Below are 26634 nucleotides of genomic sequence, written 5' to 3'. Positions count from 1 at the left end.
ACTTTCATCACAGACCTGGACAACCCTTTTAAATATTACAGCCACCACTTTTCAGCCCCATGTGACAGAATTCTATAATGCTGCACATATTACTCCAATTCACCCTGCAAGGCAAAAAAAGTACCTTTTTTATACTCATCTATGGGATGGTCTAGTCCTATGGGCGTCGCTGGTCTTGATTCATCGCCTCCTCTTTTCTTCCGATGCCGTCCTCCTCCTGTGCTTCATGTGGATAACGAGTCCTACTACGTCATCCACACTGTGTTCCCCTTCGCACTTCTGCACAGGCGCACGTCTCTCTGCCCTGCCGAGGGCAGAGCAAAGCACTGTTCTGTGCATGCACCAGGAAAGGTCAGAAGAGCACTGGTGCATACGCACTGATGAGGGGCAACACCCCAAAACACTGTCTGCAAATTGAGATTTTGGTTTGGCTTTTATGCTAAGTCATGTGGCATGGCTCGTTAAAGGGACAATATTTACTTTTAGGCTTGCTACTGCAAATAGGTGGCACTAAAGTTCAAGTCCTCTTCCTTTCTGAAGAGGCAATTAGCATATTTAATTTCCCAGAGGAACATTGCAAGGCTTATAAGCCTCCTCACATTGGCATTGCAGGCTAAACATGTCACTTTCCACAAGGAAAAGTGTTACCCCTTAGATCCTACTATATTTCTGCATTAACTTGACTTAGCACAACACCCAATTTTCATGCAAGTTCTAAATGTAGATAGAGAGAGCTAAATCAAACCAAAATGAATTAAGAATATTAGACTTTCATATTTTTTATTGAAAAAAATTATCCAATATCACGTCTATGAGTGGCAAAAGTATTTAAGATTGGCCGATCATTTCTTGGTAAAGTTAGAGTGTGGTGTTTTCAATCAATGGGATGACAATCAGGAGTGAGTGGACGACCTGTTTTATTTAAAGAACAGGGATCTGTTAAAGTCTGATCTTCACAACACATGTTTGTGAAAGTTGATCATGACATGAACAATGGAGATTTATAAGGACCTCCGAAGAAGTGTTGATGCTCATTTTGCTGGAAAAGGTTACAAAACCATATTTAAAGAGTTTGGACTCCACCAATCTACAGTCAGGCATATATACAAATGGAGGAAATTCAGGGATATTATTACCCACCACAGAATGGTCAATCAGAAAAGATCACTCCAAGAACAAGGCGCACAATAGTTTGTGAAGTCACAAAGAAACCCAAGGATACCTCAAAGCAACTGAAGGCCTCTCACATTAGCTGAGGCATAATGAGGACACTGAAAAACAACGGTGTGTATTGTATCCGGGGGTTAGGGTTGAGCCTATTTTTTTGCATCAGGGCAAGGACTGCTTGTCATTATTGATGGGACAATGGATTCTGAATTATACCAGCAAATTCTAAAGGAAAATGTCAGGACATCTGTTCATGAGCTGAATCTGAAGAGAACGTAGGTCACGCAGCAAAACAACGACTCAAAGCATACAAGCCTTTCTACAAAAGAATGGTTAAAGAAGCACTCCCATCCTATCCTCTTAATATATTGCAGTCATTATATTATATAGCACTGTTTACATACAATTGCTCATTTTGCCTTTCTACCCAGATAATTCTTCTCTTTTCCCTGCTCTGAGTAGAAACAGAACATCTCTTGTCCCTGCATTTATCATTCTCCTCTTCAACTCCTGACTCAGCTGCTTCCTCCTCCCCCTGCCAGGGACTTTTGCAGTGACTTATGACTCATACAGGGAAAGTTGACCTTCTGTTTCTACATAGAGCTTAGAAGGATTCAGCCAATCAGTTTTTATATATATATATTCACATTATAGGGAACCTGTCATTCCTTTCATGCTGCCCGAGCCAGCTATTTCTGCTTGGCTTAGCTAGATTGACAGGTCTATGGAGACTCATATTCCACACTATTGAATTTTCTTAAATGAGTTTAAAGACAAAAGGACATTTTTAACAAAGACCTATTACAAAATTACTTATATATTTTAGAGCCATGAGACAATAAAAAGTATTTGTTTGCAGTATATATAGCATTTAAAGAGGACTTGTCACCAGGTCAGAAGTGGGCAGTTTTTTTACTCTTTTTATAGCTGTTCTATTTCCCTGAGAATTTCATTTTTTTGCAAATCCACAAAGATATGGGACTTTTTATATATTGTTAGTTTTTATGGTCTTTTCAAAGGAGACATGGCTCAAATGATCCTCTTGGGCGTGTCTTTAGTCTGCTCTGCATAATTACCTATTGAGCTACGCCCCTTGGGAAAAAAATATTTAAATTAGCACTAAATAAAACGGCCAATATCTCTGGAAACGTATAGGGGATATACGAAACACAAAAAATGGAATACACAGGGGAATAGCGAGAATAAAATAAGAGCAAAAACTGGATACTTTTTGCTCCTCTTTCACAATTATTACATAATTTGATGTCTTTTTTTTAGTAAAATACCATGTGAGAATTTTTACATTTTTCACAGTGAAGTTAGTAACAGTAGTCTTTCATTTTTACGGTTGGACCGGGATGCGGGGTTTCTGTTTCCAAGTTACACTATTCTTGATAGAAAGTGTAGGTTTGTTGTGGAAGACGCACTTTCATCATAAATGGAGTGTGCCGCTGCAGATTGGGATCGCTGTCACAGTTCTTTCCCTTCTATTTGTACAGACCGTAAACAACCTGCTCCTCTGTTTCATTGCTGCTAATGGGTTTCAGAAAAAAAATTTGAAGTGGAGAGACAGGGATAAACGTTTTATGCTTTCTTTTCTACTTTCATGCTGTGTGAAAGTTGTGTGAGCGTGCTCAGTACCATGATACTGTAATCATGCCAATTAAAAGCAGAATGATTGAACTCATGATGATAGGGCAGCACGTAGGAATCAAAATCTAAATGAGAAGATATCAATTATTGGAACATGTGGGGAAAATAAAAGAAATCATTATAGAGTAGAAATAGGAATCACGGACAAAAAAATTGCCAAAGTGCTTATTAATTTAAAATCTATGGATGGATAGATAGATACAGTGGTGTGAAAAAGTGTTTGCCCCCTTCCTGATTTCTTATTCTTTTGCATGTTTGTCACATTTAAATGCTTCAGATCACAAAAATAATTTAAATATTACACAAAGATAACACAAGTAAACACAAAATGCAATTTTTAAATGAAGGTTTTTATTATTAAGGGAAAAAGAAATCCAAACCTGCAGGGCCCTGTGTGAAAAAGGTGATTGCCCCCTAAACCCAATAACTGGTTGGACCACCCTTAGCAGCAAGAACTGCAATCAAGTGTTTACGATAACTGGCAATGAGTCCTTTACAACGCTCTGGAGCAATTTTGGCCACTCATCTTTGCAAAATTGTTGTAATTCAGCCACATTGGAGGGTTTCCAAGAATGAACCACTTTTTTAAGGTCATGCCACAGCATCTCAATCAGATTAAAGGTCAGGACTTTGACTAGGCCACTCCAAAGTCATCATTTTGTTTTTCTTAAGCCATTCAGAGGTGGACTTGCTGGTGTGTTTTGGATCATTGTCCTGCTGCTTAACTCAAGTGTGCTTCAGCTTGAGGTCACAAAAAAGATGGCCAGATATTCTCCTTCAGGATTTTTTGGTAGACAGCAGAATTCATGGTTCCATTTACCTCAGTAAATATTCCAGATCCTGAAGCAGCAAAACAGCCCCAGACCATCACACTACCACCACCATATTTTACTGTTGGTATGATGTTCCTTTTCTGAAATGCTGTGTTACATCTAAGCCAGATGTAATGGGACATACATCTTCCAAAAATTTCAATTTTTGTCTCGTCAGTCCACAGAGTATTCACCCAAAAGTCTTGGCGATCATCAACATGTTTTCTGGCAAAACTGAGACGAGCCTTTATGTTCTTTTTGCTCAGCAGTGGTTTTCGTCTTGGAACTTTGCCATGCATGCCATTTTTGCCCAGACTTTTTCTTATGGTGGAGTCATGAATAGAGATGAGCGTTGTTCGACTCGAACTGTTCACCAATCTCAAATTCGAGCTGTTTTGGGCGGTGTTCGAGCCGTTCGGCGAACACGAACGATTTGAGAAAAATTCGGCTGTTCGAGGTTATGTTCGATAACTGTTCGTGCACCAAAATCATAACTGGATTTTTTCTCAGTAATGATGAAAATTAATGTTAATACGCAGTTTGAGTGTACAGCGGGGTGGGGGGAGGGGCAGGGGATGGATCTCTGCAGGAATAATGAAGATCTCCATTTTTTTTTCTCTTTCCCGCATTTACAGTGGGGAGGTGCAATCTTTCAGCCTATCAGCAGCGCACACACGGAGCGAAGTGCTTTTTTTCACACAAGCAAGGGCATGTGTCATTGGCAGTGTATGTCACATGTCCTTGCCCTATAAGACCAAGCCATTTTCCCCGTCGCCACCATTTTCTTACTGCTGCAGCTGCGTGTTAGACGGCACCGCTGTTGCTGTGTGCGCTATACCTTGTTAATTTCAAGCCAATTTTCGCACAAATCTACAGATAGCTTGGGAGTAGGGAATAGTTGTGATTGCAGTCCTTTTAAGGACTAGGTTACAGCATTTCCTACGACTTTTATCAGGCAGGTCTGTGCTCTTAAATAGATAGATTGTGGGAGTAAAGACTAATTGTAATTGGAGTCCTTTTCAGGACTAGGTTACATCAGTTCCTATCAGTTTTTGCCAGGCAGGTCTGTGCCAGTGCTGTGCAAGTTTTTTTCACAGCATGTGGCTGAATCTAGCAAAGCTAATCCTTTTTGGCCTATTGCAGAGTGTGTTAGTCAGTGGAGTAGCCTATCTGTGTTGCAAGATATACCACCTGTGTATAGAATACCAATTGTTTTACTGCACCTAGTGAAGTAAAATCTTTTGGGCATAGCATCATTCTATTAGTCCATCTATACTGACCTCCATCAGTTTGCAAATTGAATATAATTTTTTTCTGCATCTAGCTCTGAAAAAATATTTGGCCTTCTAGCAGTGTGTGGGACTTGTTCTATTAGTCCATCTATACTGACCTCCATCACGCTGCAAATTCAAAATAATTTTTTGTCTGCATCTAGTTCTGAAAAAATATTTGGCCTTCTAGCAGTGTGTGGGACTTTCTCTATTAGTCCATCTATACTGACCTCCATCAGGTTGCAAATTAAAAATAATTTTTATCTGCATCTACCTCTGAAAAAATATTTGGGCTTCTAGCTGTGTGTGGGACTTGTTCTATTAGTCCATCTATACTGACCTCCATCAGGTTGCAAACTGAATATAATTTTTTTCTGCATCTAGCTCTGAAAAAATATTTGGCCTTCTAGCAGTGTGTGGGACTTTCTCTATTAGTCCATCTATACTGACCTCCATCAGGTTGCAAATTAAAAATAATTTTTTGTCTGTATCTAGCTCTGAAAAAATATTTGGCCTTCTAGCAGTGTGTGGGACTTTCTCTATTAGTCCATCTATACTGACCTCCATCAGGTTGCAAATTCAAAATAATTTTTTGTCTGCATCTAGCTCTGAAAAAATATTTGGCCTTCTAGCAGTGTGTGGGACTTTCTCTATTAGTCCATCTATACTGACCTCTATCAGGCTGCAAATTAAAAATAATTTTTATCTGCATCTACCTCTGAAAAAATATTTGGCCTTCTAGCTGTGTGTGGGACTTGTTCTATTAGTCCATCTATACTGACCTCCATCAGGTTGCAAACTGAATATAATTTTTTTCTGCATCTAGCTCTGAAAAAATATTTGGCCTTCTAGCAGTGTGTGGGACTTTCTCTATTAGTCCATCTATACTGACCTCCATCAGGTTGCAAATTAAAAATAATTTATATCTGCATCTAGCTCTGAAAAAATATTTGGCCTTCTAGCAGTGTGTGGGACTTTCTCTATCAGTCCATCTATACTGACCTCCATCAGGTTGCAAATTAAAAATAATTTTTTGTCTGCATCTAGCTCTGAAAAAATATTTGGCCTTCTAGCAGTGTGTGGGACTTTCTCTATTAGTCCATCTATACTGACCTCCATCAGGTTGCAAACTGAATATATTTTTTTTCTGCATCTACCTCTGAAAAAATATTGGGCTTCTAGCTGTGTGTGGGACTTGTTCTATTAATCCATCTATACAGACCTCCATCAGGTTGCAAACTGAATATAATTTTTTTCTGCATCTACCTCTGAAAAAATATTTGGGCTTCTAGCTGTGTGTGGGACTTGTTCTATTAGACCATCTATACTGACCTCCATCAGGTTGCAAACTGAATATAATTTTTTTCTGCATCTAGCTCTGAAAAAATATTTGGCCTTCTAGCAGTGTGTGGGACTTTCTCTATTAGTCCATCTATACTGACCTCCATCAGGTTGCAAATTAAAAATAATTTATATCTGCAGCTAGCTCTGAAAAAATATTTGGCCTTCTAGCAGTGTGTGGGACTTTCTGTATTAGTCCATCTATACTGACATCCATCAGGTTGCAAATTAAAAATAATTTTTTGTCTGCATCTAGCTCTGAAAAAATATTTGGCCTTCTAGCAGTGTGTGGGACTTTCTCTATTAGTCCATCTATACTGACCTCCATCAGGTTGCAAACTGAATATATTTTTTTTCTGCATCTACCTCTGAAAAAATATTGGGCTTCTAGCTGTGTGTGGGACTTGTTCTATTAATCCATCTATACAGACCTCCATCAGGTTGCAAACTGAATATAATTTTTTTCTGCATCTACCTCTGAAAAAATATTTGGGCTTCTAGCTGTGTGTGGGACTTGTTCTACTAATCCATCTATACAGACCTCCATCAGGTTGCAAACTGAATATAATTTTTTTCTGCATCTACCTCTGAAAAAATATTTGGGCTTCTAGCTGTGTGTGGGACTTGTTCTATTAGTCCATCTATACTGACCTCCATCAGGTTGCAAACTGAATATAATTTTTTTCTGCATCTAGCTCTGAAAAAATATTTGGCCTTCTAGCAGTGTGTGGGACTTTCTCTATTAGTCCATCTATACTAACCTAAATCAGGTTGCAAATTAAAAATAATTTTTATCTGCATCTAGCTCTGAAAAAATATTTGGCCTTCTAGCTGTGTGTGGGACTTGTTCTATTAGTCCATCTATACTGACCTCCATCAGGTTGCAAATTGAATATAATTTTTTTTTGCATCTAGCTCTGAAAAAATATTTGGCCTTCTAGCAGTGTGTGGGACTTTCTCTATTAGTCCATCTATACTGACCTCCATCAGGTTGCAAATTAAAAATAATTTTTTGTCTGCATCTAGCTCTGAAAAAATATTTGGCCTTCTAGCAGTGTGTGGGACTTTCTCTATTAGTCCATCTATACTGACCTCCATTAGGTTGCAAACTGAATATATTTTTTTTCTGCATCTAGCTCTGAAAAAATATTTGGCCTTCTAGCAGTGTGTGGGACTTTCTCTATTAGTCCATCTATACTGACCTCCATCAGGTTGCAAATTAAAAATAATTTTTTGTCTGTATCTAGCTCTGAAAAAATATTTGGCCTTCTAGCAGTGTGTGGGACTTTCTCTATTAGTCCATCTATACTGACCTCCATCAGGTTGCAAATTCAAAATAATTTTTTGTCTGCATCTAGCTCTGAAAAAATATTTGGCCTTCTAGCAGTGTGTGGGACTTTCTCTATTAGTCCATCTATACTGACCTCTATCAGGCTGCAAATTAAAAATAATTTTTATATGCATCTACCTCTGAAAAAATATTTGGCCTTCTAGCTGTGTGTGGGACTTGTTCTATTAGTCCATCTATACTGACCTCCATCAGGTTGCAAACTGAATATAATTTTTTTCTGCATCTAGCTCTGAAAAAATATTTGGCCTTCTAGCAGTGTGTGGGACTTTCTCTATTAGTCCATCTATACTGACCTCCATCAGGTTGCAAATTAAAAATAATTTATATCTGCATCTAGCTCTGAAAAAATATTTGGCCTTCTAGCAGTGTGTGGGACTTTCTCTATCAGTCCATCTATACTGACCTCCATCAGGTTGCAAATTAAAAATAATTTTTTGTCTGCATCTAGCTCTGAAAAAATATTTGGCCTTCTAGCAGTGTGTGGGACTTTCTCTATTAGTCCATCTATACTGACCTCCATCAGGTTGCAAACTGAATATATTTTTTTTCTGCATCTACCTCTGAAAAAATATTGGGCTTCTAGCTGTGTGTGGGACTTGTTCTATTAATCCATCTATACAGACCTCCATCAGGTTGCAAACTGAATATAATTTTTTTCTGCATCTACCTCTGAAAAAATATTTGGGCTTCTAGCTGTGTGTGGGACTTGTTCTATTAGACCATCTATACTGACCTCCATCAGGTTGCAAACTGAATATAATTTTTTTCTGCATCTAGCTCTGAAAAAATATTTGGCCTTCTAGCAGTGTGTGGGACTTTCTCTATTAGTCCATCTATACTGACCTCCATCAGGTTGCAAATTAAAAATAATTTATATCTGCAGCTAGCTCTGAAAAAATATTTGGCCTTCTAGCAGTGTGTGGGACTTTCTGTATTAGTCCATCTATACTGACATCCATCAGGTTGCAAATTAAAAATAATTTTTTGTCTGCATCTAGCTCTGAAAAAATATTTGGCCTTCTAGCAGTGTGTGGGACTTTCTCTATTAGTCCATCTATACTGACCTCCATCAGGTTGCAAACTGAATATATTTTTTTTCTGCATCTACCTCTGAAAAAATATTGGGCTTCTAGCTGTGTGTGGGACTTGTTCTATTAATCCATCTATACAGACCTTCATCAGGTTGCAAACTGAATATAATTTTTTTCTGCATCTACCTCTGAAAAAATATTTGGGCTTCTAGCTGTGTGTGGGACTTGTTCTACTAATCCATCTATACAGACCTCCATCAGGTTGCAAACTGAATATAATTTTTTTCTGCATCTACCTCTGAAAAAATATTTGGGCTTCTAGCTGTGTGTGGGACTTGTTCTATTAGTCCATCTATACTGACCTCCATCAGGTTGCAAACTGAATATAATTTTTTTCTGCATCTAGCTCTGAAAAAATATTTGGCCTTCTAGCAGTGTGTGGGACTTTCTCTATTAGTCCATCTATACTAACCTAAATCAGGTTGCAAATTAAAAATAATTTTTATCTGCATCTAGCTCTGAAAAAATATTTGGCCTTCTAGCTGTGTGTGGGACTTGTTCTATTAGTCCATCTATACTGACCTCCATCAGGTTGCAAATTGAATATAATTTTTTTTTGCATCTAGCTCTGAAAAAATATTTGGCCTTCTAGCAGTGTGTGGGACTTTCTCTATTAGTCCATCTATACTGACCTCCATCAGGTTGCAAATTAAAAATAATTTTTTGTCTGCATCTAGCTCTGAAAAAATATTTGGCCTTCTAGCAGTGTGTGGGACTTTCTCTATTAGTCCATCTATACTGACCTCCATTAGGTTGCAAACTGAATATATTTTTTTTCTGCATCTAGCTCTGAAAAAATATTTGGCCTTCTAGCAGTGTGTGGGACTTTCTCTATTAGTCCATCTATACTGACCTCCATCAGGTTGCAAATTAAAAATAATTTTTTGTCTGTATCTAGCTCTGAAAAAATATTTGGCCTTCTAGCAGTGTGTGGGACTTTCTCTATTAGTCCATCTATACTGACCTCCATCAGGTTGCAAATTCAAAATAATTTTTTGTCTGCATCTAGCTCTGAAAAAATATTTGGCCTTCTAGCAGTGTGTGGGACTTTCTCTATTAGTCCATCTATACTGACCTCTATCAGGCTGCAAATTAAAAATAATTTTTATCTGCATCTACCTCTGAAAAAATATTTGGCCTTCTAGCTGTGTGTGGGACTTGTTCTATTAGTCCATCTATACTGACCTCCATCAGGTTGCAAACTGAATATAATTTTTTTCTGCATCTAGCTCTGAAAAAATATTTGGCCTTCTAGCAGTGTGTGGGACTTTCTCTATTAGTCCATCTATACTGACCTCCATCAGGTTGCAAATTAAAAATAATTTATATCTGCATCTAGCTCTGAAAAAATATTTGGCCTTCTAGCAGTGTGTGGGACTTTCTCTATCAGTCCATCTATACTGACCTCCATCAGGTTGCAAATTAAAAATAATTTTTTGTCTGCATCTAGCTCTGAAAAAATATTTGGCCTTCTAGCAGTGTGTGGGACTTTCTCTATTAGTCCATCTATACTGACCTCCATCAGGTTGCAAACTGAATATATTTTTTTTCTGCATCTACCTCTGAAAAAATATTGGGCTTCTAGCTGTGTGTGGGACTTGTTCTATTAATCCATCTATACAGACCTCCATCAGGTTGCAAACTGAATATAATTTTTTTCTGCATCTACCTCTGAAAAAATATTTGGGCTTCTAGCTGTGTGTGGGACTTGTTCTATTAGACCATCTATACTGACCTCCATCAGGTTGCAAACTGAATATAATTTTTTTCTGCATCTAGCTCTGAAAAAATATTTGGCCTTCTAGCAGTGTGTGGGACTTTCTCTATTAGTCCATCTATACTGACCTCCATCAGGTTGCAAATTAAAAATAATTTATATCTGCAGCTAGCTCTGAAAAAATATTTGGCCTTCTAGCAGTGTTTGGGACTTTCTGTATTAGTCCATCTATACTGACATCCATCAGGTTGCAAATTAAAAATAATTTTTTGTCTGCATCTAGCTCTGAAAAAATATTTGGCCTTCTAGCAGTGTGTGGGACTTTCTCTATTAGTCCATCTATACTGACCTCCATCAGGTTGCAAACTGAATATATTTTTTTTCTGCATCTACCTCTGAAAAAATATTGGGCTTCTAGCTGTGTGTGGGACTTGTTCTATTAATCCATCTATACAGACCTCCATCAGGTTGCAAACTGAATATAATTTTTTTCTGCATCTACCTCTGAAAAAATATTTGGGCTTCTAGCTGTGTGTGGGACTTGTTCTACTAATCCATCTATACAGACCTCCATCAGGTTGCAAACTGAATATAATTTTTTTCTGCATCTACCTCTGAAAAAATATTTGGGCTTCTAGCTGTGTGTGGGACTTGTTCTATTAGTCCATCTATACTGACCTCCATCAGGTTGCAAACTGAATATAATTTTTTTCTGCATCTAGCTCTGAAAAAATATTTGGCCTTCTAGCAGTGTGTGGGACTTTCTCTATTAGTCCATCTATACTAACCTAAATCAGGTTGCAAATTAAAAATAATTTTTATCTGCATCTAGCTCTGAAAAAATATTTGGCCTTCTAGCTGTGTGTGGGACTTGTTCTATTAGTCCATCTATACTGACCTCCATCAGGTTGCAAATTGAATATAATTTTTTTTTGCATCTAGCTCTGAAAAAATATTTGGCCTTCTAGCAGTGTGTGGGACTTTCTCTATTAGTCCATCTATACTGACCTCCATCAGGTTGCAAATTAAAAATAATTTTTTGTCTGCATCTAGCTCTGAAAAAATATTTGGCCTTCTAGCAGTGTGTGGGACTTTCTCTATTAGTCCATCTATACTGACCTCCATTAGGTTGCAAACTGAATATATTTTTTTTCTGCATCTACCTCTGAAAAAATATTTGGGCTTCTAGCTGTGTGTAGGACTTGTTCTATTAGTCCATCTATACTGACCTCCATCAGGTTGCAAACTGAATACAATTTTTTTCTGCATCTACCTCTGAAAAAATATTTGGGCTTCTAGCTGTGTGTGGGACTTGTTCTATTAGTCCATCTATACTGACCTCCATCAGGTTGCAAATTGAATATAATTTTTTTCTGCATCTAACCCAGCCAATAGTTTTGACCTAATACCACAGTTTGGCCACTCAGCTCTGCTCGGTTCCCATCCATTGTTTTTTTGTGCAAACAACTCCAGAGTTGTGAATTAGTTAACCACCAAAATGAGTGGAAAAAGGCCTGCTGCTGGTGGAAAGGGGAATAGGCGTGTTGGGAAGGGGAAAAAAGGTTGTGTCCGTGGGGTAGGTGTTAAAGCAACAGTAACATCTGCAGAAGAAAGACCATCTTCCAGCCAAACTAAAATGTCTACTTCTTTTAGCGGACAATGTGATAAGATCCCTTTCTTACGGCCACGCCAATCGCTACAAATTCCAGATGAAGCACAAAAACAGCAGGTGCTTCAACGGATATCAAGTGCTCCTTTAAGTGGGCTCTCCTCCACATCAACTTCAACATCACAAATACTCCAGTCCTCAAAGGTGTCACCCCAATCGCACTTGCTTCCTCACAGCTCCCAAATCTCCAGCTGCCCGTCTGAGTATGAGGTAGAACAGATGGTTGAGTCTGCAGAGCTGTTTACTCATACTATAGCCTGGGAATCAGAGGTCGACTCCAGCGCTTCTGTGAATCCAGACGAGGAAATGATCTGCACTGATGCCCAGAATCTTTATGAGTCGGATCCAGGACCAGACGCAGAAGGTTCTGACCATAATGTAGACCCTCATTCCCAAACTGTAACTCCTGTTGGTGGAGACAATGAGGAAGACGATGATGAGACTCAAATACCTGATTGGAGCGACAACTTTAGTTTTCTGTCAGGGCAGGAACAGGTTGGCTCTGAGGACGACGGGTGTGATAACGCACAGGGTGATGATGATGAGGTTGGAGATCCCACTTACTGTCAACCCACAGTCAGCCAAGAGATGAGGTCAGCAGAGGAGGTGGAGGAAGATGCTAGTGACGACGAGGTCAGGTTGCGCCTTCCTGGACAGAGATGTAGTACTGGAAGCACGTCAACAACTGCATCCTCAAACACAACTCTGCCTCTCACCACAAGTCGTGGTGGCTCTTCAGGTCACATGGGTGCTAAGCCTTGCATAGCCTGGGCATTTTTTCAGATCGATAAAGATGACCCAACTCGTGTTATCTGTAACATTTGTCAGCAAAAGCTAAGTAGAGGCCAAAAAATACATAGTTTGAGTACTTCATGCATGAACTGGCACATGGACATGAAGCATAAGTTGCAGTGGGAAGCTCAGTGTGCTACAATGCGGCCTAGCCGGCCGGGCCAACCACCGTCTGCCATATCTTGTGCATCCGCGGCCTCTTCATCCTCTGTGACTGGGGGGACAGCAGTCACACCTGTTTTGGGGCGCAGACCTGCCACCTCTTTACCCGCAACAGCCATCGTGATTGGCAGGTCATCATTTTCTTTGGGGGTGGTAACACCAGCTGGTGTTGAGCACTGTCCGACATCGATAGCACCACCTTTGGATCAACGCAACCTAACATGTCCGCCTGCATCTTCCTCACAGACCGGCAGTTTGCCGGGGACACCCTTATCAACCCCGTCTAAGCACAATAGCCAGCCCTCGGTCCCTCAGATGTGGACAAGTAAAAGACCATTTCCTCCTAGCCATGAGAAAGCTAAGAGGTTGAATTTCACCATCTGCAAGCTCTTGGCTACAGAAATGCTGCCTTTCCGCCTGGTGGACACAGAGGATTTTCGAGACCTTATGTCCGTCGCAGTGCCCCAGTACCAGATGCCCAGTCAGCACTACTTCTCAAAGAAAGGTGTGCCTGCGCTCCACCAGCATGTCGCACACAACATCACCGCTTCTTTGAGAAACTCTGTGTGTGACAGGGTGCATTTCACCACAGACACTTGGACGAGTAGGCATGGACAGGGGCGTTACATGTCGCTGACTGGGCACTGGGTAACTATGGTGACAGCAGGACAAGGGGCTGCTGTCCAAGTCTTGCCATCCCCACGAGTTGTGCGTCAATCCTCTTTATGTCAAAGTTCCTCCACTGCTTCTGCCTCCTCAACCTCCTCTCGGTCTTCCACCTGCACCCAAAGCCTGTCTGGTCATGCCACAAGCTTTCTAACTGCGCAGAAGGGATCCTGCACACCTCCTTACTATGCTGGCAGTAGGGCTCAACGTCATCAGGCGGTTTTTACTTTGAAATGTCTGGGAAATGTGAGTCACACAGCTGAGGAGTTGTGGTCAGCTCTGGAGAACCAATTTCATGAATGGTTGTCTCCACTGGACCTGAAACCAGGGAAGGCCGTGTGCGACAATGCTGCAAACCTGGGTGCAGCCCTTCGCAGGGGCAATGTCACACACGTGCCTTGTATGGCTCACGTGTTGAACCTGGTTGTCCAGCAATTTTTAGCCCACTATCCCAGACTAGATGGCCTTCTGCAGAGGGCACGGTCGCTGTGTGCTCACTTCCGCCGTTCGCATCCCGCAGCTCAGCGACTTACATCTCTACAGAAGTCGTTGGGCCTGCCACTTCACCGGCTAAAATGCGATGTGCCTACCCGGTGGAATTCAACTCTGCACATGTTGCAGCGACTGTGGCAGCATCGACAAGCCCTGGTGCAATACGTTCTGACGTATAGCCTGGGCCAACGAGATCCAGACGTGGGGCAAATCACGCTGGAGGAGTGGTCTCAGATCAGGGACCTATGCACCCTTCTGCACAGTTTTGAAATGGCGACGAAGATGTTTAGTGCTGACGATGCCATTATCAGCATGACTATTCCGGTGATTTACATGCTGGAGCACATGTTAAACAGAATTCGGAGTCAGGTGGTGGCACAAGAGGAGGTGGAGGAAGTAGAGGAGGAGGAGTTGTATGCGGAAGGGCTAACATCTGCAAGGTCCAGACGGTCGGCAGCACCAAGGCGGCAGGCATGTGAGGGTGGGGGAGATGGTTTTACCAGGGCGCATGGTAGCAGCCAAACTAGTGAGGAAGGTGCAGGAGCCCAGGAAGAAGTGGAGGACGAACTGATGGAAGACTCATCAGATGAGGGAGACCTTGATCACATTTCTGTTGTGCGAGGTTGGGGGGAGAGGACAGAGGAAGGAAGCATGATTGTTACCTCGCCACCAACACAACAGGGACTTGGTGCTCCTGGATGCGTAACACACATGAGTGCCTTCTTGCTGCACTACCTGCAACATGACCCTCGAATTGTGAGAATTAGAAATAATCCTGACTACTGGGTTGCCACACTGTTAGATCCCCGGTACAAAAGTAAATTTGCCGAAATTATTCCTGCCATAGAAAGGGATGCACGCATGCAGGAGTATCAGCAGAGACTGTTGCAGAATCTTACATGTGCTTTTTCACAAAACACCAGTGGTGCACATAGTGAATCTCACAGTTCCAACTTGCCAACCGTGGGACCGTCAAGTGTTCAGCACTCAAACCGTAACAGAACCACAGTATCTGGTGGTAACATCAATTTTGCGGAATCATTTCACCACTTTTTTAGCCCATCCTTTGCAAGGCCACAGGAGACAAAAAGTCTGACACATAGTCAACGCCTAGAGACGATGGTACAGGAGTATCTCCAAGTAAACATTGAAGCCATGACTGTGTCACTGGACCCTTGCTCTTTTTGGGCTTCCAATCTGGATAAATGGCCGGAGCTAGCCACTTACGCCTTGGAGATCTTGTCATGCCCCGCAGCCAGCGTTCTGTCTGAACGTGTGTTCAGCGCTGCTGGTGGTGTGCTGACAGATAAGCGCACGCGGCTCTCCACTGATAATGTAGACAGACTCACGTTCATAAAGATGAACAAATCATGGATCCGAAATGACTTTTCTACCCCTGTGTCATCCTGGGGAGAGTAAAAGCTTGATGATTGGTTAAAATCACCCTACCAACCGTTTTAAGCTTTCAAATTACTAATCATGTTTATCTGTATCTTGGCTGGAAAATAATTTGGGCTTTGTAGCAGTGTGCAACACTGATTCTATTAGGCCATCTATAATAAGCTCCACCAGATTTAAAATTACTAATCATGTTTATCTGTATCTTGACTGGAAAATAATTTGGGCTTTGTAGCAGTGTGCAGCACTGATCCTATTAGGCCATCTATACTAAGCTCCACCAGATTTAAAATTAATAATAATTTTTAGCTGCATCTAGCCCGGAAAATAATTTTGGGGCTCCGAGATGCGCAAGACACATAAGTGCCTTCTTGCTGCACTACCTGCAACATGACCCTCATATTGTCAGAATTCGAAGTAATCATGACTACTGGGTTGCCACACTCTTAGATCCCCCAAACTTTTCGATCAACCTTTTCAATTTAATAAAGACCAAAAAAATGGTCATTTTTGAAATTATAAGCATTAGCAGGTTATTAGAAACTGAAATCAAACAGTTTTCAACTCAAAACTTTATTCTAGGTGATGTTACATTTTCACATAGGACCCCTTGTTCGAAAGGAGCTTCTGAATTCTCTCGTCCATTGAATTTGTCAGGTTTTGGATGGTTTCTGCTTCAATTGTTTTGCATGAGGACAGAATACCCTCCCAGAGCTGTTGCTTAGATGTGAACTGCCTCCCGCCATCATAGACACTCCTTTTGATGATGCTCCAGAGGTTCTGAATGGGGTAGAGGTCAGGGGAGCATGGGGGTCACACCATAAGTTTGTCCCCTTTTATGCCCATATCAGCCAGAGATGCAGATGTTTTATGTGCAGCATGAGATGGTGCATTATGGTGCAAAAAAATGATCTTGCTGTGAAATACACGGTTCTTCTTCTTGAACCATGGCAGGAAGTGCTGTTTGAGAAAATCCACATACATTATGGAGTTCATCTTTAGCGCCTTCAGGGATCCTAAAGGGGCCGACAATCTCTCTCCCCATGATTCCAGCCCAAAACATTACTCCACCTCCTCCTTGTTGGCGCTGTAGCCGTGTTTGCGTGGGGTGTCCATCAACCAGCCATCCTCCACTCCATCCATCTGGACCATCGAGCGCTGCACGGCACTCATCCGTGAACAAAACAGTTTTGAAATCAGTCTTCATGTAATGTTTGGCCCACTGGAGACGTTTCTGCTTGTGTGAAGTGGATAGAGGAGGTCAACAGGATGGCGTATGCACAGCTGCAAACCTCTGAAGGACCCTGCATCTTGTTGTTCGGGGGACGTTGGAGGCACCAGCAGCTTCAAAAACTTGTCTGCTGCTATGACAAGGCTTTTTTGCCACTGCTCTTTTAACCTGACGTAATTGCCTGTAGGAAAGAGTCCTCAATTTGCCCTTATCAGCACGCACACATGTGTACTGTGAATCAGCTTCATACTTCTTGATTGCCAAGACACTTCATCCTGATCATCGCACAATGTTGATTGTAGTCATGCCTTGACCTAAACACTCCACAATTTGTTGCTTCTCAGCAGCCGACACATCCTTTTTCTTTCCCAATTTGGCAGAAAATGTAGGCTGCTTAATAATGTGAGACAGCCTTCTTAAGTAGTCTTGCCTTTCATTGGACACACCTGCCAAACTAATTAGCACAGGTGTCTACAATTGCTTACAGTGATATAAAGAGCCCTGACACACATCACCATCAATGAGTTTAACTGACAAACAAACAAATTCTTCCCTTATCACTCCTAAACACTTTTTGCATGATAATTTGGAACACAGTGTACATGTGCTTTTCCACAAAACACCAGTGGTTCACGTAGTGAATCTTACAGTTCTAACTTGCCAACCGTGGTCTGTATGAAGTTGTTCAATAAAGGGCCCAAAATTAGGATAACATAGATGGGAGAGGTCTCTATGAATAGGAATTCCTAAGTATTTGATACCCTGTGAGGGCCAGGCAAAGGGAAAGTTGGACTGGATGGAATCCTATATGGATTTGGGGAGGGAGACATCGAGGGCCTCAGACTTCGCTGCATTGATTTTAAAATTTGATCATGTAACAAAGTGATCTATTTCAGCCATAACAGCATGGATGGATATATGTGATTGAGTGATATATACTAGGACATCATCAGCAAATAGAGAGCACTTGTACTCGGTGCCTCCCACCTCAATCCACCTAATATTGGGGTTATGGCGAATTGATGAGAGCAGGTGCTCCGTCACTAGGATGTATAAGAGAGGGGACAGAGGACATCCCTGCCTTGTCCCATTGGTGATTGTGAAAGGTGATGAAAATGTTCTGATGCACCCCCTGGGCCTTAGGACACCCGGAGCCGGACCCTTTTTGGTGAATGCTGGTGGTTGTAGTCTTCGTGGCGGCAACCCGGTTCCGTGGCTCAGGGTGGTCAAACCAGTGGCGGAACTATTTATGTGGTTTTGATGTTTAAATGTCCGACTACGCCACCCGTGAATTGCGGTCAGAGTGAACCGCCGCTGCAGGGCAGACCGCTGAGGCTGGTGTTGTGGGTGCAGCAGAGCGTAGCATAACTCCCCACGGGAGGAGTATAGCCTCAGGGCAGTGTATGCGGAGGATGGGGGTGATGGTGCAGGGCAGCAGCAGTAACGACACGGAGTCAATGATGCAGTCCAGGGCCTTTACTCACAGTTCTTATTATCCAGACCACGTCTGCAGGTAACAGCTGCCCACGTCGTACTGTGCTCACCAGGTGAGGGGCTCAGACAACTCCCAGATAACTTTGGAGCGCTTCACAGGACCCCCTTTGTGTGTCCTTTGTCTGGCCTTTCTTACCAACCCTTCTGTCCGGCTGCCTCGGGCCTCCTCTTGGTAAACTTGGCGCCAGTTTCCCTGACCCTATGTGGTGCCTTCCTAGCGGGTGTAGCGAGGGGCTGCGCCACATAAAATGTCACAGCCTCCGGTTTCTAGCTGAGGGTCGTTTCCTGCCTCCACTAGTTTCGGGGACCGGTCTCCCCCTTTGGCCTGACCCCTCCACGCAGGTGGATTCGGGTGTGCGGTGGCGACTCGCCCGTCCGCACCCCTGGGATCCCTTCATTCCTCGTTCCTGGAGCCTTCTCCGCTCCTCTTCCTTCCTTCTCCCTCTTCCAGGCCTGGGCCTCTGTTACTAGGCCCGCCTCCGGAGCAGAGCTCATGCAGAGCCCCTGCTCCCTGCCACTTCTGCTCAGACTTCTCTGCACTGAACTAAGATGGTGCCCACCTTTTATACTCCCTTCTCAATGCACCCAGGAACTGCTTCCTCCCTGCTCCTGCACTACAGGGTTCCCCTTCCTCAGTGTTCCCTCCCCCCACTCCAGCCAGGGACAGGGACTGTCGTGCCCATCTCAGAGGCATATTGGTCGCCCTGCCCCACGGCAATGTGGTGTAATGCATGCAGGTGTCGGGTCCTGATCCACACTCCATCCTTACCTGAGAGTGAGATATCACACCTCTGGGTGAGGTGCAATACCTCTGTAGCAACCGAGCCCTCAGGGTGCTACAGTTCCATTTATCTTCAGCCTAGGTGATGTATTGCGATACAGGGCCGTGATTTTGGCTATAAAAGGGTCCCCTAGACCCCTACCCCAAGCTTTTTAAGAGAATCATATATGGCGTGCCAGGAGACTCTATGGAATGCTTTCTCAGCATCCAACGAGAGTATCTAATTACAAATTTTTAACTGCATCTAGCCCAGGAAATACTTTGTGCCTAGTAGCAGTGTCTGCTAGTCAGCGGATTATCCCGGCTGTTAAGCAAGCTACACCACCTGTAGTTTGGACACTTAATTTTTTCAACGGAAATGCTTCGGGACCATGGGATACTCAGTGAAGAGCATCAGGAGGCACCCCAAGGCATAGGGGCTGGGACTGGCAGTAGGATGCCTTGCGGTGGACAGCCGAGCTCGATCCTTATAAAATCTTTTTAACTGCAGCAGCTTTAGTGGACGCTACTGGAGCTGGAATTACGCGGCTGCTGGCGTGAGACTTGCCCTCGAATAAATCCTTGTAAAAGGATTTAAAGTGCACTCATTCAAATTAGAGAGACAATTTAAATTAAAAAGCTTAGAGCTGCCTCCACCACAGGGGGGCTCGCTCGACCCACCAGCGGACAGGCACCAGTATTGGGAGAGGGGGCTGGCCGTCAGGGTTCACCGCGGCTCTGGCACAAACCCGGCGACACGGAGGTGGCACGGGCAGAAGCGGACTGAACGTTTCGGCTTCTCACTTTTTGGATTTTAGAAGGGCATGACATGCATATATCTGTGTCTCCCCCTCCTTTTACTCCTCCACCTCTTTTCTTTTCGCATGACTATATGTACTTGTCACTTTTCCATGTGTTAGTTGTGTCTTCTGAGCAGTTTGTCAGCTTTTGGACACCTTTGAAGGTGTTTTCTATGTGTTTCTATGTGTTTTTGTTTGCCTGCCATTGGTTTTAACGGTGTTCGAAGGTGTTCGACGAACAGTTTGACGAACAGTTCGGCGAACACACGGGTGTTCGACGAACCGAACCGAACTCGAACACTACGGGGGTGGCTCAACACTAGTCATGAACACTGACCTTAACTGGGGCAAGTGAGACCTGCAGTTTTTTGGATGTTGTTGTGGGGTCTTTTGTGACCTCTTGGATGAGCCCTCGCTGTGCTCTTGTGGTAATTTTGGTCGGCCGGCCACTCCTAGGTAGGTTCACCATTGTTCCATGTTTTTGCCATATGTGAATAATGGCTCTCACTGTGGTTTGCTGGAGTCCCAAAACTTTGGAAATGGCTTCATAACCTTTTCCAGACTGATATATCTCAATTACTATGTTTCTCATTTGTTCCTGAATTTATTTGGATCGCAGCATGATGTCTGGCTTTTGAGGATCATTTGGTCTACTTCACTTTTGTCAGGCAGGTCCTATTTAAGTGATTTCTTGATTGAAAACAGAGGTGGCAGTAATTAGGCCTGTGTGTGGCTAGGGAAATTGAACGCTGCTTCCCAAAGATGTTGTGATGAAAGCCGGCCGGTGGGTGCAGCTCTCTGGCGCCCCCTTACCTCTCAGGTCAGTCAAGGTACTGCACCTAGAGAAAGTAGTGCCAGGTAGCTGCAACCAGCGCAGGGAACACGGTAGTGTGTTATCCCTTCAACGTCACTAAACCGTAACGTCACTACACAGCACAACTCGCTAGCGCCCTCTTAGCCTCAGGTCAGTCAAGGAACTGCACCTAGGATAAGCGGTCGCCAGGGAGACTGTCCTGTAACCTACTGGGTATCGGGGCCCTCTGTAGTGAGGGCGGTATATATATCTTCCTTGGCCGCGCCAGGAATATATATATCTGAACCTCCGACCGTCACTACCAGCCTTCCCCAATCCCCAGTTGGTATGCTGCCACCAGTCCCTATTTTAGATATACGCCCAGTCCGTGAATGGGCCTATATCGGGTCAGGAACCAACCCTGGGTAGCGTTTTGGCTTGAGCCGAGCTCACACGGACGTGCGTTCGTTATGCAGAATAAAAGGCGGGCCCACAATTACTTGAGGTAATTGATTATAATAATACACTAGATACACGATATACAACTAAATATACACAGGTATAAGGTCAGGCTAAACTATACAACAATGGAATACAACACACAGAATCACCACAGCATATCAGTTACCGGTTTCTTGATTTTCTTGTGACGCAGGGAGAGGATTCTGCGATCGCAGGCACGGTTCTTTGTTACAGGCTGAGGCCTACCACCGCATGGTCAAACTGCTCCTCCCCTTGGTGGCCTCAGCTGGTGCTCAGATGTTCAGCACACCACTCTTGGGTCAAGACTGACTTGTCTCTTGTCTGTCCTGCTATCTTACCTGCCCCGTCCCGCCCACTGCTGGTGAGGTCAGCTGGCTCAGTCTCCACCCTCAGGTCTAACTTCGATCAGAAGCCCAAATTCTATGGAACCCAATAACTTCTTCTGGGATGGTCTCATGATACCCCCAGGGGTTCCCATGGATTCGGGCCGCCGTAACCGACCTTTTGATATCAATTATGATACCATACGGTCCTCAGGAATGGCTCCGCGCTATATCTTGGCTTCCAGAGCACGTACAAACGTCTACCGCGGAGGCTTGTGTGCGCAATGGCTCCGGGACGCCGTGATATTTTTTTATTGGCCCATCCCACGCAACATGCGTGTACTATTCATGTTTCTATATCTTATGCCTCCATGCTTGTGACAGACAAAGAAACTAGTCCTATGGGACAAATGGTCAGGTACAGATAGACGAAGCACCCCCCCCTGCTGGCTGTGTTTCCTCTCGAAGTCTTTGAAGCTCCTAGCATTCAAGTGTTAAGTAGGCTTCTTATCTTACAGGAGCCTGGATGGGGGGAAACTATCTAGTTGACGTTTTAACAGAAGGTCCCAAGGGTGGGGGCTGCTGAAGTGTGGCCATCCCTGGATATGATTTATCATTACCAAGATGGCGGCTACAGGTTCATCACACCTCCCCCTATACGAGGGCGCGAGGGGGTAGCACATTCCTGTGTTCCCCCGTGCGTCCTTCTGCACCCTCCCCTTGCCGGGATAACCTGTCAGCGTTACCGTGGTCACGGCCTCTTCTGTGGCGAATGGAGAAGTGGTACTGCTGGAGAGCGAGGCTCCAGCGTAGCAACCTGCCATTCGACCCAGAGACCGTGTGTAACCAGCTGAGGGGGTTGTGGTCCGTCTCCACGGTGAAATGGCTCCCGTACAAGTAGGGCTGCAGACGCTGCAGGGCCCATACAATTGCCAGGCATTCTTTTTCCACCGTGGAGTAAGCCACCTCCCGGGGCAGTAGCTTCCTGCTCAGGTACAAGACAGGATGTTCCTGGCCTGTCGTGTTGACCTGACTTAGCACAGCACCGAGGCCAAAGTCACTGGCGTCGGTCTGTACCACAAACGGCCGGTCGAAGTCGGCAGCTTGCAGTACAGGGGAGCTACTTAGGGCGGCCTTGAGTGCCCCGAAAGCTGTCTCGCAGGCGACTGTCCAGTCGACTGCGACGGGCAGCTTCTTCTTGGTGAGGTCCGTCAGGGGCTTGGCCAGGGTGCTATAGTGTGGGACGAACCTCCTATAGTACCCGGCGGTCCCCAAGAAGGACATCACCTGCTTTTTGGTCCTAGGAGTGGGCCAGGATGCGATGGCATCCACTTTCCCCGGTTCTGGCTTCAGAACCCCCCCGCCTACCCGGTGACCCAGGTAGAGGACCTCACTCATGCCCAGCTGGCACTTTTCCGGCTTGATGGTCAAGCCTGCCCGGTGGATCCGACCGAGCACCTGCCGCAGGTGCTCTAGGTGATCCTCCCAAGTGGGACTGAAGACTGCAATATCGTCCAAGTACGCAGCCGCGTACCCTTCAAGTCCCTCAAGCAGCGTATTGACCATCCGCTGAAAAGTGGCAGGGGCATTCTTCATGCCGAATGGCATCACTGTGGACTCGTACAGTCCAAAAGGGGTGATAAAGGCAGAGCGTTCCCTTGCCGCGGGGGTCAGAGGAATCTGCCAGTACCCCCGGCTCAGATCCATGATGGTCAGGTACTTAGCCCCGGCCATCCGATCGAGCAGGTCATCGATGCGTGGTATGGGGAACGCATCGGTGGCCGTTACAGCGTTGAGCCCCCGGTAGTCCACGCAGAACCGTGTAGTTCGGTCCTTCTTTGGTACGAGGACTACAGGCGAGGCCCACGCGCTGCTGGATGCCTGGATCACCCCCAGCTTCAGCATCTCGTCTATCTCTTGGCGCATGTTTCCCTGCACCTTGAAAGAGACCCGATATGCTGAACGCCGGATCGGCGGGTGATCGCCAGTGTCCACGTCGTGGACAGCCATCTCAGTCCTTCCGGGCAGGCTGCTGAACAGCCCCCGGAAGGGGTGCAGGGTGGTCCCCAGCTGGGACCGTTGGTCCTCCGTGAGCTGGTGGCCAACCCCCACATCCTCGATGGACCCACCCGCCTTGGCTTGGGTGAGCAGATCCAGGAGGGTTTCTACCTCTCCTTCCTCGGGAAGGTTGCACACTGGGTGGGCAGTCGCTTCCCGCTCATGATGAGCCTTCATCATGTTCACGTGGAAGGCCTTCCTCCTTCCACGGGCGTGATCCAGGGTGACCAGATAGGTGACGGCATTGAGTTTCTGGTGCACGAAGTAGGGACCTTCCCAGGCTGCCTGAAGCTTGTTCTGTGGTACGGGGACCAGTACCCACACCTTTTGACCCACCTGGTAGGTCCTCTCACAAGCATTCTGGTCGTACCACCGCTTCTGGTGGGCCTGGGCCATATTGTCCTGCACCAGCTTTGCCAAGGCCATCATCCTGTCCCGGTGGCGCACGACATACTCGATGACCGACACCTCGGGGGTGGCCAAATCCCCTTCCCATGCTTCCTTCACCAGAGCCAGGGGGCCCCGTACCCGTCGCCCGTACAGGAGCTCAAAGGGGGAGAACCCCGTTGAGGCCTGCGGAACCTCCCGGTAAGCAAATAGGAGGTGTGGGAGGTAACGCTCCCAGTCTCTCCCGTGGGAGTCGACCAACATCTTAAGCATCTGCTTTAAGGTGCCATTGAACCGCTCACACAGGCCATTAGTCTGTGGGTGATACGGGCTGGCCACCAGATGTTGCACCTGCATTTGCTTACAGAGGGACTCCATCAGCCGCGACATGAACTGGGTCCCTCGGTCGGTGAGCATTTCTTGGGGGAAACCCACTCTGGAGAAGATCTCCAGTAAGGCGGTAGCCACCTTGTCGGCCCGAATGGACGACAAAGCTACCGCTTCCGGGTACCGGGTGGCATAGTCCACTACCGTGAGTATGAAGCATTTCCCGGAGTGGCTGGGAGTGGACAGAGGTCCAATAAGATCCACAGCGACCCTCGAGAAAGGCTCTTCGATGATTGGCAGAGTTACCAGTGGGGCTTTGGGGCGCGGCCCCGCCTTCCCCACCCTCTGACAGGTGTCACACGAACGGCAGTAGGCACCCACCGCGGCTCCCATCCCAGGCCAGTAGAAATGCTGAGCTATCCTGGCCTTGGTTTTAGCGATCCCTAGGTGTCCGGCCATCGGAATCTCGTGTGCGATCCGCAACAATTCCGCCCTGAACGGATAGGGTACCACTAACTGTCGGTCCCTGGGCCACGCCTCCGGTGAACCCTGCTGGACCGTTACCCGGTACAGCCGTCCCTGGTCCCAGACCACACGCTCGCAGTCTGACTCCATGGGAGGCTGTGCCGCCTGTTCCTTGAGAGCTTTCAGGCTGTCGTCTGCTTCCAACGCAGCCTGAAATTCCTGACTTGATGTGGCCAGAATCGACGAAACTGCCACATCCTCTGTCAGCCCCTCCGGGCATGTCACCTGGCCGCTGTCTGACCCGGCAGACACTTGGTCAGAAGTGGGGAAGCCGTCGGACCTCTGCAAGGCTCCTTGGGCTCCGGCGCTCCCACTCCTGGTGACAGCGGCTATGACCGCTGTGACCGTGGGTAGTGCCTGCTTCCCCTCTGTTTCTGACCAAGCCGCCCGATCAGGCAGGCTTCCTAGGCCTTTGGACATCTCGGATGTGGGGAACTCCTGCCCTGGGGTCTTACCTGGCGGCTCCTCTCTTGGGACACCCCCACCTCCCATGGCCTGTTCCTCCCCCTGCAGTGGGCCTATACTCAGCAGCCTGGATACCCCTGGGAGCCCTACACTGCCGGTAGCTGCCCCCCTCTCCATCCCTGAGCTTCCCTCTACAGAATCCTGCCCGCCCCCTCCCTCACCGGAGGACAAGAGGTCACGGCACGCCGGCTGAGCACCTCTGCGGGCATCCCCACACTCCCCACCTGCTTTCACTAACCCTGTTTGTGTTGTGTCTGTGCAGGTGTTACCCTCAGGTTTCACTCCCTCCTCCTCAGCAGGACACACACTACATACAACATGGTTGGCATTAGCAGCAGACAAATCAATACACTCTTGGGGGGCCGAACTTGGGGGTTCAGAGGGTACATACTGCGATACTAGACGCCCCAAGTCGGTCCCTAATAAAACATTTGCGGGAATATTTGGCGTTACTCCCACCTCCCGCATCCCCCTTCCGGCACCCCAGTCCAAATACACCATGGCAACGGGAAGTGCCGGCTCCACGCCTCCAACCCCGGAGACGGAAAGAGTCTTTCCTGGTACCAAGTCCTGGGGGGACACCACCTCAGGCCGTACCAGTGTTCGTTCAGCGCCCGTGTCCCGCAGTCCCATGACCGCAGAACGGCCTATGGTGACGGGTTGGATGTTGTCCAGGGACCTACCACCACCCCCTCCCACACACAAAACATTGGGCGCTCTCTGGGAATGGGATGGGGTCTTTTGGCGCTGGGGACACTCAGCCCTAAAGTGTCCTGGTTTGTTGCATAGATGACAACGTCTTACGTCTGGTCCTTGCCTGGAGAGGGCAACAGGGGGATACACCCCTTGTGTTCTAGGGGCCGGGGAAACAGGGGCATGACTGGGCTTACCCCCTCTCCAGGTGCTGCTGGCAGACTTCTTCAGCTCAGGCGCCCTGTTATTGGCATACTCGTCTGCCAGGGCGGCTGTAGCAGAAGCCCCTGTTGGTTTTCGGTCACGGAGGAACTGTCGGAGGTCCTCTGGGCAGTTCCACAAGAACTGCTCCGTGACGAACAGTTCCTGGACCTCCTGGCGGGTAGTAAGCGCTAGACCCGAGGTCCAGTGCTCTGCGGCTCTCAACAGCGCCCGCATATGATCGGTCCAGGTGTCCTTGGGGCCACGCAGCAGGCTCCGGAACTTCTGGCGGTACGACTCGGGAGTGAGGTTGTACTGCCGGATCAGGGCCCGCTTGATGCAGTCGTAGTTCTGTACCTCCCCGGCAGGTAAGTCCCCCAAGGCATCCAGGGACTTACCCCTCAAACGGGGGGTCAGGTATCTGGCCCACTGATCCCGGGCCAGATGGTGCTGAAGACAGGTCCGTTCAAATGCCACCAGAAAGGAGTCCAGGTCCCCATCCTTCTCCAGTA

Source organism: Phyllobates terribilis, unplaced genomic scaffold, assembly GCF_046119375.1.
Source record: "Phyllobates terribilis strain yellow unplaced genomic scaffold, ASM4611937v1 Scaffold_2__4_contigs__length_985480577, whole genome shotgun sequence".
Lineage (NCBI taxonomy): Eukaryota > Metazoa > Chordata > Amphibia > Anura > Dendrobatidae > Phyllobates > Phyllobates terribilis.
This window is presented reverse-complemented; position numbering follows the sequence as displayed.